General features: G+C 39.2%; 1 protein-coding gene and 1 long non-coding RNA gene across 3 annotated transcripts in view; both read right to left on the reverse strand.

Annotated features, from left to right (window-relative positions):
- MTUS2 (microtubule associated scaffold protein 2) overlaps nucleotides 1-26,056 on the reverse strand; it is a 560,413-nt gene that overhangs the window by 441,260 nt on the left and 93,097 nt on the right. The gene's annotated exons all lie outside the window — the stretch shown is intronic.
- LOC139436482 (uncharacterized) lies at nucleotides 19,103-25,267 on the reverse strand. The gene is made up of 3 exons (XR_011645742.1): nucleotides 24,989-25,267; nucleotides 22,379-22,471; nucleotides 19,103-20,641 (listed from the first exon to the last, which is right to left on the reverse strand). It is a non-coding gene; the product is annotated as an uncharacterized lncRNA (long non-coding RNA).

Consider the following 26,056-nt stretch of genomic DNA (forward strand, 5'->3'; position numbering starts at 1 on the left):
AATCAACAAGGAAGAAAGGGCAAGAAAGTCCTAAACTAAAGAGAGAAACTTTACCCAGAATAAATACATCTAGTAAGACCAATACCAAGACATCAACAAAAAATTGCAATCCATACTAAGAAACAGGAAGATATGGTCCAGTCAAAGGAATAAGATAAGCCTCCAGATGACACAAAGGAGTTGAGACAACTAATCGTAGATGTTTGAACAAACTTCCTTAATAAATTGAATGAGATAGCTAAAGAGGTTAAGGATATTAAGAAGACACTGGGTGAATACAAAGAAGAATTTGAAAACATACATAGAAAAATATCGGACCTTATGGGAACAAAAGGCACAATAAGTGAAATTTTAAAAAGGACTGGAGCACATAACAGCAGATTTAAGGAGGCAGAAAAAAGGACTGGTGAGCCTGAAGACATGGCCTCTGAAAGCAAACATACAAAAGAGCAGATAAAGAAAAGAATGGGAAAAAAATTGAACAGGATCTCAGGGAAGTAAATGACTGTGAGACATGCAAACGTAAGTGTCATGGGTATCCCAGAAGGAGAAGAGAAGGGAAAAGGGACAGAAGGAATATTTGAAGAAATAATGGTTGAAAATTTCCCAACCCTATTGAAAGACATGAATATCCATGTCCAGGAAGCACAACATACTCCCATATGAATAAATCTGAATAGATCTACTCTGAGACACACACTGATCAGAATGTCAAAAACAAAAGACAAAAAATTCTGATTGCAGCAAGAGAAAAGCAATGTATAACATATAAGGATACCCAATATGATTAAGTGCTGATTTCTCACCAGAAACCTTGGAGGCAAGAAGACAGTGGTATGATATATTTAGGATACTAAAAGAGGAAAAACTGCCAGCTATGAATCTTATATCTGGCAAGATTATCTTCAAAAATGAAGGCAATTTTAGAATATTCACCCAAAAAAACCCCAGAAATTGAGAGAGTCTGTAACTAAAAGACCAGCTTTGTGGGAAATACTAAAGGGAGTGCTACAACCTAAAAAGAAAACACAAGTGAAAGAGACTTGGAAGAGAGTCTAGAAATGAAGATTATATGAGTAAAAGTAACTAAAATTGTAAAAAGAGGGGTGAAAATAAAATATGACAGATAAAACCCAAAGGTCAAAACAGATGAAGAACTGCCTTTACAGTAATAACACTGAATGTTAGTGGATTAAATTCCCCAGTCAAAAGACACAGACTGGCAGGATGGATAAGAAAATATGAGCCATCTATATACTGTCTACAAGAGACTTACCTTGGACCCAAGGATACCAACAAATTGAAAATGAAAGGCTAGAAAAAGATATTCCATGCATGCAGTAAACAAAAAAGCTAGAGTAGCTATACTTATATTAGATCAATCAGACTTTAAAAGCAAAACTGTTATTAAAGATAAGGAAGGACATTATACATTAATGAAAGGGGCAATTCACCAGGAAGAAAGAACCGTCATATATGTAATGCACCTAACCAGGAAGCCCCAAATTACAAGAGGCACACACTGGCAAAACTGAAGAAATAGATGTCCTGCAATCATAGTTGGAAACTTCAATACACCACTCTCGGCATTGGATAGAACATCTGGGCAAAGGATCAATAATGAAACAGAGAGCTTGAATAATGTGATCAACTAAACCTAATAGACATATACAGAACACTGCACCCCAAAACAGCAAGATACACATTCTTCTCAAGTGCCAATATTTCTCTAGGATAGACTATATGTTGGTTCACAAAGTAGATTTCAACAAATTCAACAAGATCGAAGAGATAGAAACCACTTTCTCTGATCATAATGGAACAAAGCTAGCACTCAACAACAGGTGGAAAAAAGGGAAAATTCACAAATATATGAAGATTAAACAACACACTCTTAAATAATTGGTGGGCCAAAGAAGGAATTGTAAGAGAAATAAATATATACCTCAAGATGAATAAAAAGGAGAACACAACATATCAGAACCAATGGGATATAGCAAAGGGAGTGCTAAGGGAAATTTATAGCCCTCAATGCTCACAATAAAAAAGAAGAAAGAACTAAAATCATGACCTAACTATACAGCTGGAGGAACTAGAAAAGAACAGCAAACTATTCCCAAAGTAAGGAGAAGGAATGAAATAACAAAGATCAGAGCAGAAATAAATGAAATTAAGAACTAAATAGAATTAACAAAACCAAATACTAGTTCTTCAAGAAGATTTACAAAATCAATCAAACCCTTAGCTAGATTGACAAAGAACAAAAAAAGAGAGAAGATGCAAATAAAATTTAAAAATGAAAGCAGAGCCTTACTACTTATCCCAAGAAACAAGAGATCATAAGAGGACACTATGATCAACTCTATGCCAAAAAACTAGACAATGCAGATGAAATGGGAAAATTCCTAGGAATGTACAAACAACCTATTCTGACCTTAAATAGAAGACATCAACAAACCAATCACAAATAAAGAGATTGAAACAATCATCAAAAAACTCCCCAAATGAAAAACCTAAGACAAGATGGTTTCACAAGAGAGTTCTACCAGCATCTAAACAAAATTTAATACTAATCTTACTCAAACTCTTCCAAAAAATTGAGTGAAAAGAAATGCTACCAAACTCATTCAAAAGTCAATAGCATCCTAATACCAAAGCCAACTGAAGATATTACCAAAAAAGAAAATTACACAACCATTTCCCTAATGCATACAGATGCAAAAATCCTCAACAAATTACCTGTTGATCAAATCCAGCAACACAATAAAAGAATTATTCATCATAATCAAGTGGGTTTTATGTCAGGCATGCAAGAATGATTCAACACAAGAAAACGAATCAGCCTAATGCACCACATTAATAAATCAAAGGAGAAAAATTACATGATCCTATTGATTGATGTAGAAGAGGCATTTGACAAAATACTTCATCCTTTCTTGATAAAAATACCACAAAAGATAAGAATTGAAGGATACTTTCTTAACATGTTAAAGGCCATGTATGAAAAACCCACAGCAAACATTATATTCGATGGTGAAAGACTGAAAGCTTTCCCATTGAGATAAGGAACAAGACAAGGATGTCCACTGTCACAAGTGTTGTTCAATATGGTGATAGAGGTTCTAGCTAGATCAGGCAAAAAAAAAAGAAATAAAAGGCACCCAAATCAGAAAAGAAGAAGTAAAACTTTCACTATTTGCAGATGATATGATCCTTTACCTAGAAAGTTCCAAAAAATCTACAACAAAGCTTCTAGTGCTTATAAATCTTTTCAGTAGAGTGGCAGGATAAAAGATTAATACACAAAAATCAGTAGTGTTCTAGACACTAGTAAGGTACAATATGAGGAGTAATTCAGTAAAAAAAAAAATACATTTACAATAGTGACTAAAAGAATCAAGTATTAGGAATAAATTTAACCAAGGATGTAAAGCATTGTATTCAGAAAACTACAATGCATTGTGTAGCAGTTTGATATGGTTATGAGTTCCAAAAATAGATACTGGATTATGTTTGTAATCTGGTCTGTACCTGGGCATGACTGAGTTATGACTGGGGCTTTGATTGGGCCATATCATTAGGGCATTGAGTCCCCTCCCCTTGGTGGGTGGGGATTCACAGATAAAAGGCATGGCAAAGGACAGAGTTGAGGGTTTTACATGTTGGAGTTTTGATGTTGGACTTTGATGCTGAAGCCTTAAGCTGGAGCCCCAGGAAGTAAGCACACAGAGGAAAGAGAAGCAAGCCCCAGGAAGGGAGGAACCCAGGAAGCCTGAACCCTCATAGACATCGTCAGCCATCTTGCCCCAAATAGACTTTGGTGAGGGAAGTAACTTATGCTGTATGCCCTGGTATCTGTAAGCTCCTACCCCAAATAAATACCCTTTATAAAAACCAACCAATTTCTGGTATTTTGCATCAGTACCCCTTTGGCTGACTAATACACATTGCTAAAAGAAATTTTAAAAGACTTAAATAAAATTTTAAAATGGACAAAAGACTTAAGACATTTTTCCAAAGAGGAAATACAATTGGCCAAAAAAGTTATGAGAAAATGTTCAATATCACTAGCTATTAAGGAAATGCAAATCAAAACGACAATGAGATATCATCTCATACCACAGAGGATGGGCGTTATTTAAAAAAAAAAAAAAGTGCTGGAGAGTATGTGGAGAAACAGGAACACTTCACCGTTGGTGGGACCATGGAATGGTGCCGGCTCTGTGGAAGACAGTTTGGCAGTTCCTCAGGAAACTAAATACGGAACTGCCATATGATCCACCTATTCCTCTACTAGGAATATCTCCAGAAGAACTGAAAACTGTGATGCGAACAGACATTTGCACACTAATGTTCATAGCGATGTTATTCACAATTGCCAAAAGATGGAAACAACCCAAATGTCAACCAATGAATGGATAAACAAGATGTGGTATATACTTACGATGGAATACTATGTCGCTGTAAGAAGAAATGAAATTGGTACATACATGATAACATGGAATAACCTTGAAGATTTTATGCTGAGTGAAACAAGCCAGACACAACAGGAAAAATATTGCATGGTCTCACTAATATGAACTAAATACAGGGAACAATGTATGGAGTTAAAACCTAGAGTTTTATTAGAGGTTATTAGGAAATAGGAGGATGGCTAAGAAGGGGTACTGATGCTTAATGTATGTAGGAGTTTTTACTAACTTGACTGTAAAAGTGTCATAATGGATAGAATTGATGGTAACACATTATAGTGAGTAGAACTAACATAGCTGGTTTATAAATGGGATTGTGGCTGAACAAGGTAGTCTAGAGAAGTAAATGTCAACTGAAAGAAAGCTAAGAACAACCTAGGGACTGAATAACATAGAGAACCCAGAGGTGGATGAGAATGGTGGCTAACAGTACAAACACAAGAATTTCCTCCTATGAACTAGAACAAATGTACATCACTACTGCAAGGTGCTAAGAATGTAGAGAAGCATGGGAAAAATACAATTAATATAACCGATGGGCTATAGTTAACAGCAATATTGCAATATTCTTGCATCATGCAAGAGATATACTGTGTTAATAAATCAGAGGGTATGAAAAAAATATACAAAATAGACCATAGTTAGTGGAAATAGTCTGATATTATCATCTCATAATCCATAACAAATGTTTCACAACAATGTAATGTGTTGGTGGAGGGGTGCTGTATGGGAATTCCACACACGTGCATGATTGTTTTCTAAGTTCAAAACCTAATAGAAATATACTAAAAAATAAAAAACCTTCCCTTCCCTGTCTAACTAGTGGAGCTGTTAGAGAAAAAACAAGTAAATACATATGAAAGTGTTTGCTTCAGTAATAAGAGCTAACATTTGTGGAACAGCTATTTTATGTCAGACACTGCAAAGCATGAACTATATCGCTCAGAAAAGTAGATATATTATTTTGTGTTGTCTTTGCAAAACTGCATTCTTATTCAGCACTCTTTTGGAAAAAGAGTGAATATATCCAGTGATTGTGAATTAACTTTAAAAGTTTATAGCCAAATAGAGCTGTGACTAACCAACTCATCGGGCACTCTGTAATCCATGTATGTAATTCCTATCTTCCCCATTTTATTATTTTAATACATGTAATTGGGGAAAGTTTCAAAAATATATTTACAGGGAGTGGACATGGCTCAAGCAATTGGGTGCCCGCCTCCCACATTATTTTAATTATTTTAAAATAATTTTTAAAATGCATTTACATAGAAATCTATCCAATCAGAGGTGAACACTATTTGCATTTGGGGGGGGGTAAGTAGTAGAAGAATCCCAATATAGCAGTATAACTGTTATACTGAGGAAATAGCTTTTCATGTATTCCCAGATAGATCCCACTGAGGGGATGTTCATTTTGTGTGGCCGTGTGGCTTGCCTATGGCATCTGGACATCCCTAGTGCCTTCAGGGGCATTTTTGTTTACTTGTGGCATTCTGTGGAGTCTGACTGAGAATTAGCAGAGTTTTTAAAACTTTGCGTGTATGTGTGCATACTGTATCATAGAGAGGAGCAGTTTATCTTGTTTTTTATTAAACTTTTTGAGAAAACTGTAGATTCATATGCTTTTGTAAGAAATAATAGGGATTCCACATACCTTTAACCAGGTTCCCCTAAATGGCAACATCTTACAAAACTATAGTCCAATATCACAACCAGGAGACAGTTTATATGGTCAAGATGCAGAACATTTCATCACAAGGATCCGTCAGGGTACCCTTTTACAGCCACACCCACTCACCTCTGTAACCCCTAGCAAGCACTGCTCCATTCTCCCTTTCTATAGTTTTGTCATTTCAAAAATGTTATATAAAAGGGATCAAATGGTATGGAACCTTTAGGGATTGACTTCTTTCCCTCGGCTAATTCTCTAGAGATTCATCCAGGTTGTAACATGTATCAATAGTTTGCTCCTTTTTATTATTGCGTAGTAGTCCATGGTATAGATGTGCCACAACTGTTTAACTGGTATATACCTAGGAGTGGAATTGCTGGGTCATAAGGTAACTCTATGTGTAAATTTGTTCACGAATTGCCAAACTGCTTTCTGAGGCAGCTGCACCATTTTACAATCCCCCCAGTAATGTATGAGGGTTCCAGTTTTTCCACATCACTTTCTTATTGTCTGTCTCTTTCTTACAGCCATCCTAATGAGTGTGAAGTGGTATCTCACTGCAGTTTTGATTTGCATTTTCCTAATGACTAGTGATGTGGGGCATCTTTTCACATGTTCTTGAAGCATTTTTTTTTTTTGGTGACTGCTTTAAAAATCTTTTGTCAGACAGTTCTAAAATCTTTGTCACCTCAGAGTTGTCGTTGATGACTTTTTTCCATTCAGTTTGAGATCTTCCTGGTTCATGGTATTGTGATTTTTGGTTGAAACCTGAATATTTGGGGGATTACGTCATGGGGCTGGATCTTTTTTTGAGCATCTGGTCCTGCACTGATGGAGGAAGTGGGGATGGAGGCCCAGGTTCCCACGTGGCCTCCACTGATACCACGGAAGGGGATGTGGCCTCCTCACTACTGTAAGCCTAAATTCCGACACTCCAGCCTGTCTCCTCTGACACCACCCAATCCCCACAGTCTGCTCTGACACTGCTGAGAAGGGGGCCTTGCTACTGCCTGGTGGGAGCAAAGCCCCCCCCCTACTCCACCTTCTGTGAACACCACCCTGGCGAAAGCTGAGGCACCTCATTATAGCCTGGCAAGGGAGGAAATTTGGGCTCCCAGCCTGGTCTTGCTGGAGTCTGCCTGGACAGGGTCATTTCCTTCTGGGGTGTTTGGCTGGAGTAGAGCAGTTATTGTCTAAGAGTCTTCCTTCTTATTAGGTGGCTGCTTTCCTGGTTATTTGACTAGAGAAAGCAGGGTTTTGCTGGGACTTTCTGCTGCGCCCATTGTTTGGGGGTTGGGGGGGGGGGGGGTTGCAGCTACTTCAGTTCCAGGTATGGGATATGAAGCAAGAAGAAAATCAGGGAACTCACCACCACATCATTCCTCGAGTCCCAAGGTCCCTACCAGTCCACGTTTTTTCCTCCACCTCTGAGACTCTTTGTATGATCATTTTAAATAAAATGTCCAGGGTTGTTAGTAAGGATATGAAAAGTATGTCTACTCTATCTTCACAGAAGTGGAATTCCTGCTTATCTTTTTAAACCATTTTTAAAATTTGAATCTTAAACACAGAAATAGCTTTAGGTAAACTGCATTTCCTTACTTTCTAAAACACAGGCTAGCAAAATCTAAACTTTTGTCAAAGTTTAACAATATAAACCTCCACAGCTATAATTAAATTTATTCTACAAGATTTACTTTCAGTTTACGAAGTACTAAGCACTCTTTCATTTGCCAACACGTTAAATGGGACCTGCTGACCCAATTTTGAAGCTCCTCTGACTGCCTGTTCATTTGTCTGTTTCTTGTCCTTGTCAGTGCAACTGCCACCAGAGAATCTCTACATATTTTAATCTGCTACTCTTAAAACAGTCTACAGGCTGAGAAACCAGACAGTTAAATCTTTTGGAGATATTTTTAAACAGTAGTAAACAGACTAAGACTTGCAGACTCTCTACTTTATACACAGATTTTCCAACATCTATTTGGGCTGCTCAGACATCCATTTGAGTTTCTTACCATTTCTTCACCTATATCCCAGTTACTTTAAGTTTGGACAATAAATGATCTCAAGTAACATGAAGTGTCACTGTCTTTATAGATGCATTTTTCCCTTAGTATCAGATCAAGCAAGCAAGCTGTAGGCCTGTGGGAAAACAAGGCAACCTGTGCTGAATACAGACCACCAGGTAAATGTTCTCCTTTTGCGAGAACTACCCAGAGGGGAAGCCTGAGGTCTAAGACATGCTTGAAGCTGAGGATTCCAAAACTACTGGGTTAATTAAGCAAGAGCAACTTAAAGGTGGATGCCTAATAAGCATTTTGAAATTTTTAAATTTATTACTGGTACAGCATAATTAATGCTGACAATTTCAGGACAAAAGGGTTATGGTCAGGCACCTGTTAGTCTCATAAAATGTGCTGTGCTCAGTAAACAAGCTCCAGAGGTGTGTTTTCTCCAGATGCTCAGGCTAATAACTGGCTAAAGGCCAACCTTAGAGCTTAGTCTCGCACCTCCCACCACAGGTACATATATCACAAAACACAGAGCACTGTGCTCCTGGGTTCTGCGACACTCAGATCCAATCCCCAACCTCCAAATGCTGGGTCATATACATCTGCACTCTTGCCAGAGCAGGGTGAGAGTCCCTGAGAAAGCACGTGAGCTTAAAGGCAAAGTTCTAAATTCAACTCTGTGGCCTTGGCAAGCTACTTGGATATCTTCCTCACCTAATATAATAAGGAAAATAACTCCTACTTTATTGAGTTGATGAACTTTGGAGAGAGAGACCCACAGTGCAAAAGAAACATGGGTAGCAGTGAATGGCAAATATTAGTTTACTGATTTTTATAAGGAAAAGATGACCTCTTTATTAAAAGAGAGGATTCCAGATACTACAATCAAGTTACTAGCATCTGAGCATCCAAATACTCAGCTAGCTTTTAGTCTAATTAGAATCAACTCTGGGTCCCCATGTGCAATCACTGTGCAAAGTGGAACATCTTTTAGCGTCATCGAGGCAGATGCAAAGGTCCAGACCCATGAATATCACACTTGCATCTTCTCTAAGGTTGCTTTTACCCCTTTGTCTCAACCAGTCTTTCTTTCACACCAGTTCATCTAACCAGTCTCCACACAACTGCCTCCCACATTCCCTCTCTCACTTCAAGCTTTCAGGTATGGTGTTTGGTTTGTTGTGTGTTATGTTTTTGGTTTTTTTTTTCATTTTTCAGCTACACATACTCCTCAAGAGTCTAGATCTTTATTCTGTATGTTTTCTATCCACCAGATCTCCCCTTTTCAATGCAATCCCTCAATTCTCCAAGTCTACTAGACTCCATTTTCCTTGAAAAGAAAATTCTGGTGGGAGATGAAGCAAATCTTGGTAGGATGTTCATACTGGTGTGGGAAACCAACATATGGTGAAACTGGGAATGGATGGAAAACCAGAAGGAGCACTGAGCACTCAGCATGGTGGACTGAAGTGGGCTGATGTGGAGGAAGGAAACGCTCAAGGTAAAGTACTCAGAGGCCTCGAGGGGGTTGGCAATGGTTAATGAGGACCATGTCAGAGATGACGGAGTGACTGAATCAAGAAAATCCATCGTCATCTAGAGCAAAGCAAGGCATCTAGGTTTCTATGACGACCATAAAGGCCCACAATGCATCATCTTAAGTTATCAGGATTGGGGCACTTGGGCAGGCACTTCTCTTTCACTACCGGGTCAAATAGGTGGTGGAATTGTAGCTGGTGGATGAAGGTGGTAGAGTGTAAAAATATGATCTCACCAGAATTAAGGACTGGAGAAGAATGATGAAGACAATGGGATTTGAAGGGAAAAGGGGTCAGAAATGATTGGCTTTAAAATTCAGCTTTAAATTCAGCAGTGAAAACCATCTCACACATGACTATCAATTTCCTCAGAGACAGACACCTAAATAACATCACATATATGGGTCACACTGAGTACCTCGGTTATATCAGAGTCTTTTTATGGCACTGTCATTAAGCTATTTATAGTGAGCAATTAAAGAGCACCTAAATGGGCCACCACACTGCTAGCTGACTGACTCTGGCTGGCATGGTGCAGTGCTGACAATAAGACCGAGGCTTTCCTTTAATGGTGTGCTACCAAAAAAGCTTTCTTGAGGTATTTATAAATCTGCTCTTAGTCTGTATTTATATTAAATATTTTATTTTTAAAAATCAACAGGTAGGGGGTGGATTTGGCTCAAGCAGTTGCACACCTGCTTCCCACATGGATGGTCCCGGGTTTGGTTCCTGGTGGCTTCTGGAAAAAAACAACAACAAATCAAATGAAAAACCAACTCAGGGGAGCCCATGTAGCTCAGTGGTCAAGCACCGGCTTCCCACATATAAGGTCCTGGGTCCAATCCCCAGTACTTAAAAAACATCAGTTCAGGTATTCATGGGGTGCACTCTTTATCATGTGAGCTATGTTATGGGACACTTCAAGAAAATTGTTAACCGCCAGGTTGGTGTTACATAGCAGGCATGAACATGTATGTGGAAGAGTGTGTGATGGAGCAGAAGGGTAACATTTTTGGAGTCAAGCAGACCAAACATTGGTATCTCTACCTAGAAAACTGGGATCTATCTACACCTTCAGATTGTTCTTGGAAATCAGGTGTCCAATGAGTTTTGGTACCTGACATTTCTTAAAAAATGGCAGCTATTTGAGGGTCAAGAGACCACAGGTCAGATGAAGGGAGGGTGATGATGGGACATCTGGATGTCCTCTACTCCAACCACCTTGCGGAGGACATTGAGAACAAACAGCCTCATCTGTAAGTCATCCCCCCCACGACGGGATCCCACCTCTGATCAATTATTTGTAACCTGACCACTGCTTCCGTCTTCACACAGCCACTTCACCAAACTACTGCACAAACATGCTTTCATCACATGTGTTCTTATGTCTCAAATACCTCCCTATTAAAATCAGACCCGTGCTTCATGTTGCTATTCAAATGAGATCAGCTATTTTCAGGTGTTCCCACCATGATATCTCCCTATGAAAAACCTCTTAGTTCTTCCCACTCTCTCCCAATATGGGTCATTATGAGTATACTCATGAACAAATAGGTAAATCCTCCTCCCTAATTCAGTACAGCTGTGTTCAATTAGAATCTGTTGCCAAAGGCTCTGGGGATATGTGATAATATGGTAGAGAAGCTAATGGAAGGTAACGTTTTTGTTTTGTTTTCAGGAAAGGAAACTTGAGCAGTCTGTCTCATCTGTAATGCCTTGAAATTAAGAAGTGATACCCTGGGATATCAACTAAAACTTGTCAGCACTCATGGTGTCAAGTCAGGGAACTACTTGGCTTTCACTGTCAGCCACTGAAACACATTCAAGACACACCACTGATAATTTCTGGAGCAAATATTCTGCCTGGCATAAAAATGTATCTGCATGGTTATTAAAAATGCATATACTCTGCAAATTCTTTCTTCCCTGAAATTTTAAGAAAGTAACCATAATATATCACTCTAAACCAACTAATACTGTTTTAATTTAACTAATACTGTTATAAATTAAAATTTTACTTATACGCATACCTATTTCTAGAATCTCCACTTTGTTCACTGATACATTTAGCTATCATATTGATCTTACTATAATAGCCTTTAGACTATGTTTTAATATCTGATAAGGGATTTGGAACTAATTTATCCTCTTTCTTACTCCACATTTAAAAATAAATTACAGATAAAGGCTAGATGTAAAAAAAATTAATAAAAATTTTTAAAATCTAGAGGACTATATGTACAACCTAGTGAAGCACGGAAACCTTTTTACCAAGAAAACACACAAACAAAAGTCAAAAGATATACATATGAAAATTTTAAAAATTTTGTCAAGTAAAAACTATAAGCAAGGTCTGGAGACAAGAGATTTTGGAAAAAATAACTAGTAAAAATTTGTAAATGCTAATATCAATAATTTATATAGCCCTTTTAGAAAAGGGTAAGAAAAACACCCCAACAGAAAAATGTGCAAAAAGATAGGCAATTCAGGGAAGCAGATTTGGCCCAATGGATAGGGCATCCACCTACCTCATTGGAGGTCCAAAGTCCAAACCCAGGGCCTCCTGACCAGTGTGATGAGCTGGTCCATGTGCAGTGCTGATGTGCACAAGGAGTGCCATGCCAGGCAGAGGTGTCCCCCACGTAGGGGGGCCCATGTGCAAGGAGTGTGCCCCGCAGGGAGAGCCGCCCAGCACAAAGAAAGTGCAGCCTGCCCGGGAATGGCGCCACACACATTGAGAGCTGACGTAGCAAGATGACACAACAAAACAAGACATAGATTCTGGGTGCTGCTGACAAGAATGCAAGCAGACACAGAAGAATATACAGAGAATGGACACACAGAGAAGACAACTGTGGGGGGCGGGGAAGGGTGAATAAATAAAAAAATAAAATAATTTTTAAAAAAAGATAGGCAATTCAAAGAAATTCCAAGATCAAAACAACCAAATATAAGGAAAGCTGCTCAAAATTATTACCGCCCAAAAAATATAAAGAAAAAAAAATTAAATATACTGTGATAGAGATGTCAAGAAAACGACACTACTATAAATTTCTGGTAGCACTCTAAATTGCTACAGAAATTATTGAAGCAAACCTGCAACATCTAGTACTAAAAATACTGTTTAATGACATTCCAACTACTATAACATTTTCTTAAAAATAAAACAGCACAAATGAATAGATGTACAAACATGTTTATTGTAATGCTATTCCTAAAGGCAAAAAAAAGGAAACAAAATGAATGTTTATTAATAGACTAATGGTTGAACATATTAATAAAAGAATGAATTAGAGCTATACCAGTTTGAGCTGGAGAGACTTCTGTGTACTTTGGTTAAATGAGAAAAGTAAAACACTTTTATATCATTTAATAAAGCAAATAAATATCCCCCAAACCCCTATGTATTTCTATGTTTGTATGTTTATATATGGTTATCAGGGTATATGGGGAAAAAAACGGTGGATTCAAGCCAGATAGTAAACATGGGTTATTGAGGGTGAAGGGAGCAAATGCAAATGAAAACAGGGGGAAAATTGCAAATGCATACCCAATGTATTTATGATCCCATATATATGTATAAAAAATGTTTAAGGATTGGGGCTAGATCTCTGTCTTTGTCTGCCAGGTTTCTACAACAAATATCACACAATGGGCTGGCTTAAACAATGGGAATTTATTGGCTGACCGCTGAGAAGGCTAGAAGTGCAAATCAAGGCCTCAGGTGAGGCTCACTTTCTCCCCTAAGTCTGTAGCATTCTAGGTGGGCTTCCTCCATCCTTGGAGTTCTTTGGCTGGCACCTCCACCTCTGTCACATAGCGCCCCTTCTCCCCTTGAGTCTGTTCTTCTGGTTTCCACTGTGCCCTTCTTTGACTTGCTGTAGCCAAATTCCTTCTGTTCATAAACGATTCCCAGACTGACCCCTGTTGGGCCACACCTTCACTGAAAACAGCATCCTCTAAAGGTCCTATTTACAACAGGTTCACACCCACAGGAAGGCAGACTGAGAACATGTCTTGAGGAGAGAGGTGGGAGGATGGGGAGTACGAAACTCCAGGAATCAATCCCTCCACCAAAACCACCACTGAACTGGCAGGAACTGCCTGAATCAGATACTTCGAACTGCAGAGTCTAGTGGGACACAGCAACGTCCCGGGAGGCACTGGAAGAAGAGGATGCTGAACTGCCCTAAGTGCCGGTGAGTCTTACTCTCCCTGCGGCAGGGCCCTCCCCAGCCTAGTGGTGGGCAGCACTGAGGACTGCTGGAGCCAGGCTGGGACACAAAGACCTAGTTCTCCTACCCAAGGAGCATGTGATTGCAGATCACTGTTCATCATCAGCTACTTCAGGTCACTGGGGACCGGCTCTGACGGTGGCTACTGTTCCAACCCACCTCCAGCAAAGGTGGCAGAGGAACCTTGAAGACAGTAACGAAGCAGTAACAGGTGCTTCTCCCCAACCGCCACCCACAACGCAGGTCCCTGGTCCTGTTCCAGAGGGAGCCAGATGGCCTCGGTGCACATACTGGGGTGCATGTATATCCGCACCTCTATCAGTGGAAGTCCGAGAGACTGAATTAGGGAACATGTCCTCCCAGGGTTTGTCTCAGGGCAGAGAGGCATCTTGCAGACAGCTGGGACGGTGTGTGAAATAATTAAGTTGAAGCGGCCAAGGGCAAAGGACTGCCTGCTTGAAGTCAGTCAAGAAAGCAGCCAGGAGGGCATCAAAGGAACATTACCTGGCTCATGAGACCAGCATCGCTAACACCAAAGCCAGAGAGAGACACCAGAAGAAAAGAAAATCACAGCCCCATATCCCTTATGAATATAGGTGCAAAAGTCCTCAATGAAATACTAGCAAGCCAAATCTAACAGCACATTAAAAGAATTATGATCAAGTGGAATTTATCCCAGATATGCAAGGGTAGGCCAATGTAAGAAAATCAATTAATGTAATACACCACACTAACAAAACAAAGGGAAAAAAACATGATCATCTCAACTGAGGCAAAAAAGGGTTTGGATAAAATCCAGCACAACGTCTTGATTTAAAAAAAAAAAACAACTTAGAAAACTAGGACCAGAAGAAATTTCCTCAACATGATAAAGTGCATTTATGAAAAACCCACAGTTAACATCATACTCAATGGTGAAAGACTGAAAGATTTCCCTCTAAGATCTAGAATGAGGGAAGGTTGCCCACTTTCACCACTGTTATTTAACGTTTTACTGGAAGTTTAACTAGGGCAGTTTAGCAAGAAAAAGAAACAAAAGGTATCCAAATTGGAAAGGAAGACGTGAATTTTACATATTTGCAGATGACATGATGCTATAAACAGAAAATTCTGAAAAATCCACACAAAACTACTAGGACTAATAAACAAAGTTAGCAAAGTGGCAGGATAAAAGATCAACATACAAAAACAAGTAGTGTTTTTGTACACAAGCAATGTACAACCATAAGAAGAAATCAAGAAAAAATTCCTTTTATTCCTTTTACAACAGCAACTAAAAGAATCAAATAATCTCAGAATAAATCTAACCAGGGATGTAAAGGGCATGAACACAGAAACATAAAAATACATTGCTAAAAGAAATCAAAGATGACCTAAATTAATGGAAGGACATTCCATGCTCATGGATTTTAAAAACAAACATCTATTTGTTGGAGAAAGTAGAAAAAATTGGAAAGATCTATTCTAGGCAGTTATCACTGATTATATCTCAAGGATGTTGTATTGCATGGGAAAAAGCAGATCAATAACTTTGCCTATATATGATCTTTGTACCAAGTTGCATTACTTATTTTTAAAAACATACTTCTATTATAATCAATTACTAAAAATATCAAATAAATTTACATTTCTAGAAAAGGAAAACTGAGTATAATTTAGTGACAGGAAATAAGAAATGCATCATGGATTTTATTTTCAAATTTCCTCCTGGCACTTGCTACCATGCACTCCCACACACGAGCCTGCTACGCTCAACTCCATAACCCTTCAGTTAAGTGCCCTCCACCCTGGCCAGTACCAAAGGCTCTGTCAATAGGCATTGCCTACTTGCAATCCCTACCCTTGGTTTCTGAATCATACGATTTGGGGAAATGCAATGCCTTGTTAAGAAAAATTAAGAATGGGGAACTGTAATGAAAAGATATCAAGGTGGGTGAGGTAGTGGTGAGAAGCTGGGCAAAAACTGAGATACAGGAAGAAAAGGAGAATGTGAAAAGAATTCTGGAAGCCAGGGCCCCAGGCTATAGAGGGATTTGCACTTGTTATAGTCCAGATGACATTACAGTGAAGCTGGTTCTCACTGCTGAAAGCTACCTGCACCCAATGGAGGGGAGAAGAGATGTTTACATTCTTTTCTACCCTGGGGAAGGGAAGTCAGCCCTCGCACAAAATGGGCAGATGAACACTTCCTATCCAGCAGAGACTGAAAAACAAGTTGTCCCCTCAGTTTAATAAAAAGGTTGAACACCCACAGCCTACTACACATACACAAGCTCTTTTGTATCTAGATATGTAGATATCTAGATACATACACGCTCTACAAAGTAAGAAAATGAAGCTCAAAGTTATTAATGCAATTTTCAAGGCTGACCATTTGGGAACCATTCCAGAACAACTTTTTTAAGTCCACTGGGGGACCCACGGATGGCCAAAGGGGTGCGGGTGGGAGGTTCCCAACCTGTACTCGGGATCTGAATGAGTCTGTTACCTAAAACCTCAAGATGGTGCAGTGGAGAGTGATCATCTGCTATAATATGTAAAGCCGTAAAGCAGAGGAAATGCTGGTTCCTTTCCTTCTCCCACCTGTGAAGCGAGCAATGGCTAACATCACCACTATGAAAACTACACATCACAAGTCCACCATAGTCCTCTAAAATATGTTACCTCCAACATCTAAACTCAAGTGAAGCGGCTGTTTCAAGGAATGAAAGAAATAAGCCATAGCAGAATAAGGAAGAAATCTTAGACATCAACAGGCCTCCTTTCCTTCCAAAGAGAGGAATCCCACCTATGGAACCTTCTGGCAGCTAGCTGTCTGCCATTCTTGAGCACATCTAATTGTAGGGAATGTCACCATCTAAAAAGACATCCATTCTATTTTTAAACAACTGTAAAGAATTAGAAAGTTACTTCTTATATAGAACCAAAACTTGCTTCCCTGTACTTTCCACCCTTTAGCCTGAGCCTGAACACCTTCAAATAGGAAGGTTATTTACATTTATTAAGGTCATGTAGGATCATTTGAAAACATTTCTGTCCATCACCTAAAGTAGCATATTAATTCTTCTGAGGACATTTAAGTCAATAAATAGTGGCTTAGTGAACACTCAGATGTAAAGTCCCCAACTTCTGGAGCATACATAGATTTTGGAGATCAGAGTGAGAGCAAAATTACTTGGTCAGTGAAAAATAGCTAATATCATCATGCTCAATAATTTTTTATTGCATAAATATACTGTGAAAATGAACTGTTGTCTTTGAAGAAGAGAAAAATGGCCTGTAAATTGTTTGAACTTCTTAACTTAATTAAAAATTCAAGGCTCAAATTAAGATACTCACATAAAGTAATATAAAATACTAAGTAAGCCACAGAAAAGAGAATAAGCACCCAGCTCTGTGGACTCAAAAGCTGCATTTCAACAAGAGCCCGGGATGATTCCCAAGCATACTAAAATTTGAGCAGCACCGCTTTAGACCAGAGGTTCCCAAAGTGTGGCCCCAGAACCAGCAGCCTCAGCATCACCTAAGAATTTGTTAGAAATGCAAATTTCGATACCTGTGCCATTGAACTGAAAACTCTGGGGGTGGGACCCAGAAAGCTGTGTTTTAACAAGCCCTCTGCTGATTGTGACGTACTCTAGAGTTGAGAGAACATCAGAGAACCACTGCTTTAGACCAGGAGTCTACATTTCTCCTGCAAAGGGCCAGATAATAAAGTGTTTTGGCTCTGTAGGAATGCTCAGGAAATGGGGGTTCTGTTGAAAAAGTATAGTCTTTGGGAGTTTTTCAAAACTTCATTTAAATTTTGAAGGCTTAGGGGGAGAGAAGCAAATTTAAGAATTCAAAGGCCTCTGATTTGAGTCCAGCCCAGCTTCATTATCTTATCCATCTCTACCACCTCCTCCTAAAACACCCTGCTGTCAACTGAAAGCAACCTTTTTCTATACCCAAATCACAGTGTGATCATCCCCATGGATGAGCACGCCCCTCTCCATTAGGAAATCCCTGCTCACCCATCCCTGCATGCCAAATCCTACTCATTCCTTAATGTTGGGTACAATTACAGTTCCTCCAAGAAGCACTCCTGATCCCTCAGCTATTAATAAAAATAATTCCTCTCTAACAGTTTTGGGGGACTAAATTGTGTACCCCAGTTTGGGCAAGTTCTGGGTTTTGGTCTACCAGGCACCCATTGTAAATAAGAGCTCTTCAAGATGGTACTACAGTTAAGGTGTGGCCCTAATGGATCACCTTATTGGGTTAACCTAATTAACCTAACTGCTGGAGTCCTTTATAGGCAGAGTGAACGTCAGAACGAGAGAGAAGCCAGACGCCAACGGAACCCAGAGGAGAAAGAAGATGCCATGTACATGGCCACGTGATGGGAAAGCCAAGGAACCCCAAAGATTGCTGGCAGCCAGGAGAGACTGACCGCGGGAGGAAGCCAGCCTTCCAGCCTCTGAAACCAGAAGCCAAGAAATTCCCATTGTTAAGCCGGCCCGTTATATTGTATGGTATGTGTCTTAGCAGCCGGGGAACTAGGAACTAAAACTAAAAGATACATGTTTTTCCGTGTGTTTCTACTATCCTGATGATCACATTCTGTGCTTTATTCGTATACATTTTTTATGTCACTCACTATATTATAAACTCCTTCAGGGAAGGATCTCATCCATCTTATATTTCTTTAAGCACATATAGTCCCTAGCACAAACTTTGTCCATAGTTTAAATATTTTTTAAATTATTTAAACTTAGTAAAAAAAAAGGGTATAAATACAATTACAGAAACAGTAGCAGTGGCTACCCATTATTGACACTTCGTACATGTTATCTCCATCCTCATGATGAAACGTCAAGATGGGAATTCTTGTACCCATTTCACAGAGGCTGACACTGCAGGTGTGAGCTGCCCTGGTCAGAGTGAGGTCCCCAGACCAGCGGCATCAGCGTCACCTGAGAACTTAACTGGAAATTCCAGCTCGCACCAAACGTCCTGAGTCAGAAACCCTGAGGAGGGGACCAAGCAGCCTGTGCCTTGACAAGCCTCCCCCCAGGCGGCTCTGATGCACCGTTCTCAGCCAGCCCAGGTAAGAATGCAGCTGGGATTTAAACACAGGCCTGTCCTCTCCAAAAGCACGGGTTTTCACCTTCCTCGGACGCTGTACCTGTGTGAATCTGGGGATTTGCCCTCATACAAAAGGACCTCCCACGAATTTACAACTAACTTCTTCATTTACCATAATAGTTTACTTCTTCATTACCATCCCCTAGCCTCCAACTTACTTAACTTCTCTAAACAGATGCTCAGAACTGGTTCCCACAGATTGTTCTCTGTCTAAAAGGAAGGGACATCGTCTTTGATTCTGAAAACATTCCTGGCCACGAAGAACCAGTTTATCAGCTTTGGCTTTGTTTAGACAGACCCTTGACCGTTTAAGGAAACACAGACTACTAGACCCCACCAAAGAGCTACCAAATTTGAAGTGACATGTTAGCAAGGTTCCCAGGTGATTCACAAGCTTGTCAAAGTTTGAGCAGCACTGCTTTAAACCAGTGAATCAGGACATAATTATTCCCGTTTTAAAACTCCATATGAAAGCCCGTAGCAGGCCTGGGCTGCACTGGAGACCAGCATATCCACCTGCCTCATGCCTGGGAGGTCACTGGCACTCAGAGAAGGGAGCAGCAGGAACCTCCAAGCACAGCCGAGCGCTTTCCTGGGGGAAGAACCAGCATGGCTGGAGTTTTTCTTGTGTGTGAGAGGGAACTTATTCCTGTCCACAGGCTTTTTTTTTTTTTTTTTTAATATTATAGCTCACCTTTTCTGTTTTGTCCAACAGTTTTCTTGAGAATTATTTGGGATTGGAACAGATGTTACCTTCAAATAATAGAAGACTAGTCCCTGAGGCTATTTTTTTAAGATTTTTTATTTATTTCTCTCCCCCCACCCTGTTGTCTGCTCTCTGTGTCCATTCCTGTGTGTTCTTTCATGTCTGCTTGGATTCTTGTCAGTGGTACCGGGAATCTGTGCCTCTTTTTGTTGCGTCAGCTCTGTGTGTGTGCGACACCACACGTGGGCAGGCTGCGCTTTCTTCATACAGGGTGGCTCTCCTTATGGGGCGGCACTCCTTGCAAGCATCAGCACTGCGACTGGGCCAGTTCACCATACAGGTCAGAAGGCCCTGCGTTTGAACCCTGGACCTCCCATGTGGTAAGTGGACGCTCTATCTGTTGAGCCAAATCCACTTCCCCACTGAGACTTTAATGATCCTCTCTGGTGTTTCCCCATCCTGGGTTCCAATAAATAGTCTTTATTATGCTAAAGAACTACCTGTTCCTGGGTCACCACATACATACATACATACATACATACATACACACACACACACACATTCAGGACAGGATGCTGAACTTTATCAAGTTCTTGCCACAGCCTTTGAATGAAAATGCAGACAGACAGTCATTTGATTCCATTTCTTTTAAAGATAACCTCGCAAATCTTTCTGGAAGCATTTGAGCTTTGAGAGGCATCCCTACCACTCCACCTAAGCCTTCCAGCTAGAGCATTATGATGGAGAGGCAGAGGCATCTTATGGTGGAAAAGCCAGCCACTTTGTCATGGAAAAGGTCAAAATGATCAGAGACTTTAGAAGATTTTTCATTATTATCTCAGATGAAGGGCTGGAATGAGACTTCAATACTGTCTAAAAAGCAAAAAGTAAAGACACAAGGGTTAACAACAGTTGAATTAATTATTCCAGCTGGTGCTAATTAAGGAGCTATTATTTGGTAGGGCTTTAGAATGTCCTAGTCCTATCTGAAGAAAAGAAACTTTAACTAAGGTTAAGTTATAGGCTTAAATATCAAGAATTCCCCCAAAGAGATGCTTATTACCCTGGGGTACAGGTGCCTCGTGTGGCCACACCTGGAGCAGGTTCACTACCTAAGGACACTTGTTCCACATGCACCAAACCAGGTGATCACTGGTCAAAGGCTGAACTGTCTTATGTGGACTGGAAGCTGGGGAGAAAGTGAGATTTTACCATGCTCTGCTATTCTCTTCTCCCCTGCCGTGCATTTCCTTCATGACTGATATTATGTGTGGGTGCATATTGCAAGTTTAGTTAACTGTTAATATTATCTAAACAACTTAGGTTAATATTTACCAAAGATGTGAAAAAAACACATCCATATTCATGGTCTTGGGATATCTCAAGTCCCACTTTGCCAAGTCCATGAGCAAACTCCATAATCACTCAGCTCAAGTGCGTCAGAGTGAATCTTCAGGACTGAGTGGTGGTCTCCCGAGGCACTCAGCTAAGGCAGCCAGCCCCACTTTGTAGCAGAAATCCAGTAAGAGGAGGCAAGATAAGAGGACTGGCCTCAACTTTTCTAAACTAAAGAGGGCAGCAGAGCAGCCTGCTCTTTGTGCTCATTCAAATAGGCATGGGCTTCCTTTTCAGTCACCCACTGTGATAAGCAGCCTAACCCATGGACAGAGAGCAAAAGGAAAGACATATACAGCAAAAGGCATGGGCTGGCCTCGGGACAGAGCTTAAGGGGAAAACTCTCTCCATGATTAAAATGGCTCAAGTAGGCTTTACATTTGTTTGCAATGCATTTATAACAATTAAAAATAAATAAACATGGTATATTTAAGCAATATCAACAATCTTCATAAACATAAAGAATCATGAACAGATGGATTGCCATTATAATTACAGTGATTTTGCTTGTTTTTATTTTATGGAGACCCATGAGAAATAAGTCTGGGAGAACTGTGACAAATCCCAGCCACATGGAAGATGGAAAAGGGAACCTACTTCTCCTTGAGGTTTCCTCATGTGTGAAATGCGGTTAATAGCTCCCTCACAGTTATGCTGTTAAATCCAGTGAGGTAAGGGATGGGAAAGGTGCTGTGTGAACTCTACAGCACTAGCTGAATCAGAGCAAGTTTCCCTGGGAAGAGTTCACAGCCAATGAATCAAGGGCAATGATCAAAACCTGTTGATCTCTGTACAGGTCAGTCCATTTCAGCTGCTAAATGATGATATTGGAATGCCACAGTTTAAGAAAACTAACCATCATTCTTAAATCAGGCTCTGAAAAATGGAAATATTTTGTGGTTATGTCAATGCTCTACCTAAAGGCAACCCATAGGAAAATGACACACAACAGGTGCTGAGCTAGGCGAAGGAGAAACACAAAGCCTCCCCAACAAATCCACCCCTCACCTCCCTCCCCATGATCTGAAGAGCGACACCCCCTTGGGGCATTACCACAGCTTAGGACAGCGTGGCTCCCTTGCATTCCTCACCCTCCACCCCTTAGCAGGTGCTCGTGTTGTGCAGATGAGCGTGTGCATGCACAGACACACACACAAATACCAGGAAAAGGAAATGAACCCTTGGCAGTGCCGCTAGCCGGTTCCTTTACAGTACCTTCTACGTGCTGGTTACTTTTGGCTCTGTGACTTCCTCAATGAAACATCAATAACACAGCCAACGCTTGTAGATTACCGTGGCAATATTAAACTACAGAAACACAAATATCAAAGGACTTTAACACAGCTACAGAGGATCCCTTCCAGATTTCTTTACCCCCCTGCAGATAACCACTATCCTGACTTTTTACATAATAGATTATGCCTATTTTAGACCTTGATAAAAAGTGAAATCATATACCAGTACTCTTCTTTCACTCAACACTGTGAGCTGTAGCCACACTGTGCATGGAGTTCTACTGACTGCCATGTTGTAAGGACATACCACAAGCTGCTGCTCTAGTCTCTAACTGCAGGGTCTGGGTTGTTTCCAGTTAGAAGGTGTCAGAAATACTGCCATGAATATTCTTGGACATGTCATTTGATGTATATATGTACCACAGTTCTGTTGGTTTTATTCCTGGAAATGGAATAAAAATATTCACTTTTTGACTATGTTTTTCAAGCTAGTGTATCAATTTACACTCCTACCAACAGAGCTTGAGAGTTCTGGTCATCTTTTGGTGTTGTCAACATTGATATCATCAGTCTTTTTAATTCTAGGAATTCAGGGGAGGGGGGAGTGAAATGATATTGCTACCTCATTGTGGTTTTAATTCCTTGCATTTTCTTGATGAATAAGGTTAAACAGCTTTTTGCATATTTATTTTCAATTATATGCAAACTGCTACTTGAATATCCAATTTTGTGAAGAATTTGTTAAGTCTTTTGCCCATGTTTCTATTGAGTTGTGTATATCATCATTTATTTTGAAGTTCATTATATATGCTAGATATCAGATCTTTATCAGTTGTATATATTACAAACATCTCTCACTCTGTGGCTTGCCTTTTATACACTTGATGTTTTCTCATTAAGCGAATTTTCCTCATTTTAACATACTCAATATTTTCTAATGACATTGGTGGTGATTTTTATATCATACAATGAAGTATGCCAACATTTGGAAGATCTGCATAACTTAATGAATAAATATTTTCCAGAATACCAATGTATGGTGTTACAAAACCATTCATGAGTAAAAGATCAAAGTGCAAGAAAGACCAGTGAATTGTAATATAATGTTGTATGAAAAATTCAGTGACATGGTTTCACACTTTACTTTGCAAATATCCTTTAAGAAACTATACTTGCCAAGCTTTGGTGTATCAAAGAATACCCACAATTATTGAAAAGGCTATTAAGATATCCCTCCCTTTTCTAACTATACATCTGTAGATGTGAGGGAAGATTTTCTTCATATACTTCAACCAAAACAACATATTGAAGTACAGTGAACACAGAAGCATATGTGAAAATACAGTTACCTTCTATTAAGCCAAGCATTAACAAAAGGTGCAAAAATGTAAAATAATGACATTTCTTCTCATTATATGCTTTGATCATTATTTATGTCAAACATGTAATGGATTTATTACTTTTTAAAATGTATCCATAAATATTTTTAAATTTCTCAGTTTTATGTATATCTATATAGATAACAATACTGAACAATACAGTAAATATCCACAAATATAACCTACATAAACAAAGCTGCTTGGAGACTTCAATAATATTTAAGAGTATAAAGGGCCCATGACTAGTAGAACTGTTGGTCTACCTGTTATATCAATTACTGAGAGATGGGTATTAAAATCTCCAACTACAGCTTTGTCTATTTCTTCTTTCAGTTGTTTTTTTCTTTATATATATTTAGGCTATGCCATTACTTACCTACATATTTAGAATAGCTATATTTCTTTTTATCTAGTAAAAATTCTTACCCCAAAGTCTACTTAGTCTGATAATATAGTTGCTCTTTAATTAATATTTTCATGGTACATACTTTCAGCCATTATCTGCTCAAATATTTCTTTCCCTTTTCCCCTGTCCCTCTCCCATCTCTTTATGGGACACTAAATACATAAATAGATCTATTTACTATATCCCCTGTGCCACTAACGCTCTTTTCTGTTTGACGCTTTTTCCTAATTCTTTTTTATCTTCATGCTTTAGCCTAGAAATTATTTTAATCTATTTTCTTACTATTTCTCTCTTTGGCTCTATCTAAACTATGGTTAAACACACTACTGAGTTCTTCATTTGTTACTTAAAATTATTGGGATCCAGAATTTTGTTCTTTATTATAGTTTTCAATGCTTGGATGCAATTCTCCATCTTGTTTGAATATAGGGGTCATAGATATTTTAAAGTCTGGATTTAATAACTCCAATAAAACAGGGCAACCCAATAATAGGGGATGTTTCTGCTGTCTGTTTCATCTCAGTTTTCAGTCAATTCTTGTTCTTTGCCATACCTATTTTTCACTGAAGGTTAGCAATTGTACATAAAAAAAGTTAAAGATAATTTGAGGCTCAAGATAATGCTATAGTTCTCCAGAGAGGATTTTACTTTTGTTTCTGGCAGGTTGTTGGGGTATAGACAGATTGCTTTAATTTATTAAGGGTGCTAGGCTTCTGTCTTTGTGAGAGCTGGTCTATTCTGAGGTTACTCTTATTCTTAGATTATAATCAGTTATGAATTCCAAATGAAAGCATGATGGGTTTACCAGAGATGCTTATTCTTGGTAGGCTCTGAGTTCATTTTTGTTCTTCAACCCTCGTGACACTGCTAGACGCTTTGCTCAGTGTGAATAGGCACATGCCTCAAAGGTAAACATGGTGACAAGTGTCAGGCTCACTTCTCTGGGCTTCTTCCTAAATATTTGCTACACAGTCCTTGTTGTATTGGTAGCTCTTCAATGTGTTTGAAAACAGGTGTTTTGTTATCTTAGTTTTTCTGTTTTTCTAGTTGTCCTTGCAGGTGGACTGATTTGCAACAAGCTAGTTCACCACTGCCTAAAGTAGAAATCAAATTTAAATTTAATTTGAAAAATTATAATATAAAAAAAATGGACCCTGAACTAATTACTAAAGAACTTATTAATTGGAGTATAAAGCAAATTTAAATATTTGATATACACTTGGAAACTGCCTTGTTTATCCTTTTTTAACATTACCCAAACTTTCCCTAGGCCTAAATACAGAAAAAATTAATTGTGTAAAAAGTTAAGCAAAACTCAGCACTTTTGTGACCTCTGAGCCTCAATTTCTCCAATAACAAATAACAGCCATTTCCAAGTATTCCTTTCTATTTTTGGAACTGCAGACTGCACATAGGATGCTACTATATATGCTAGCAAAAAAATAGACATGAGATAAAATTGTTTTTAATCTAAAATTTTAAAATTGTGTGTTCCCTCCAGACTTTATGCCCCAACCCCCCAAAAATCAATTTTTGTGATGCACATAACACTGGTCTTAAAGAGGGCTAGAAAACATCCTACTCATTCTGATTGATATCACAACAATTAGAAGGCTAAAGATAGCCCTTTTTAAAACAAATCCTTTAGGGGAACAAAAAATACAGTTTCAATGAAGCCCGTTACATTGAAAAATAAATTCATCTTTACTTTTCACATCCTCAGCGGCCTGCATGCCTGAGGGGTGGTCAGGAGAGCACCCTTTTTCTGGACATAAAAGACTGGTTTCTAACAGAGGTGAAGGCCAGTGGTTAGGACTCTCCAAGAAAAGCTTTTCCTTTAAAGGAGTCAAGTCCCTACAGGCCTCTGGTCTAC

This window comes from Dasypus novemcinctus, chromosome 15, assembly GCF_030445035.2.
Source record: "Dasypus novemcinctus isolate mDasNov1 chromosome 15, mDasNov1.1.hap2, whole genome shotgun sequence".
Taxonomy (NCBI): Eukaryota; Metazoa; Chordata; class Mammalia; order Cingulata; family Dasypodidae; genus Dasypus; species Dasypus novemcinctus.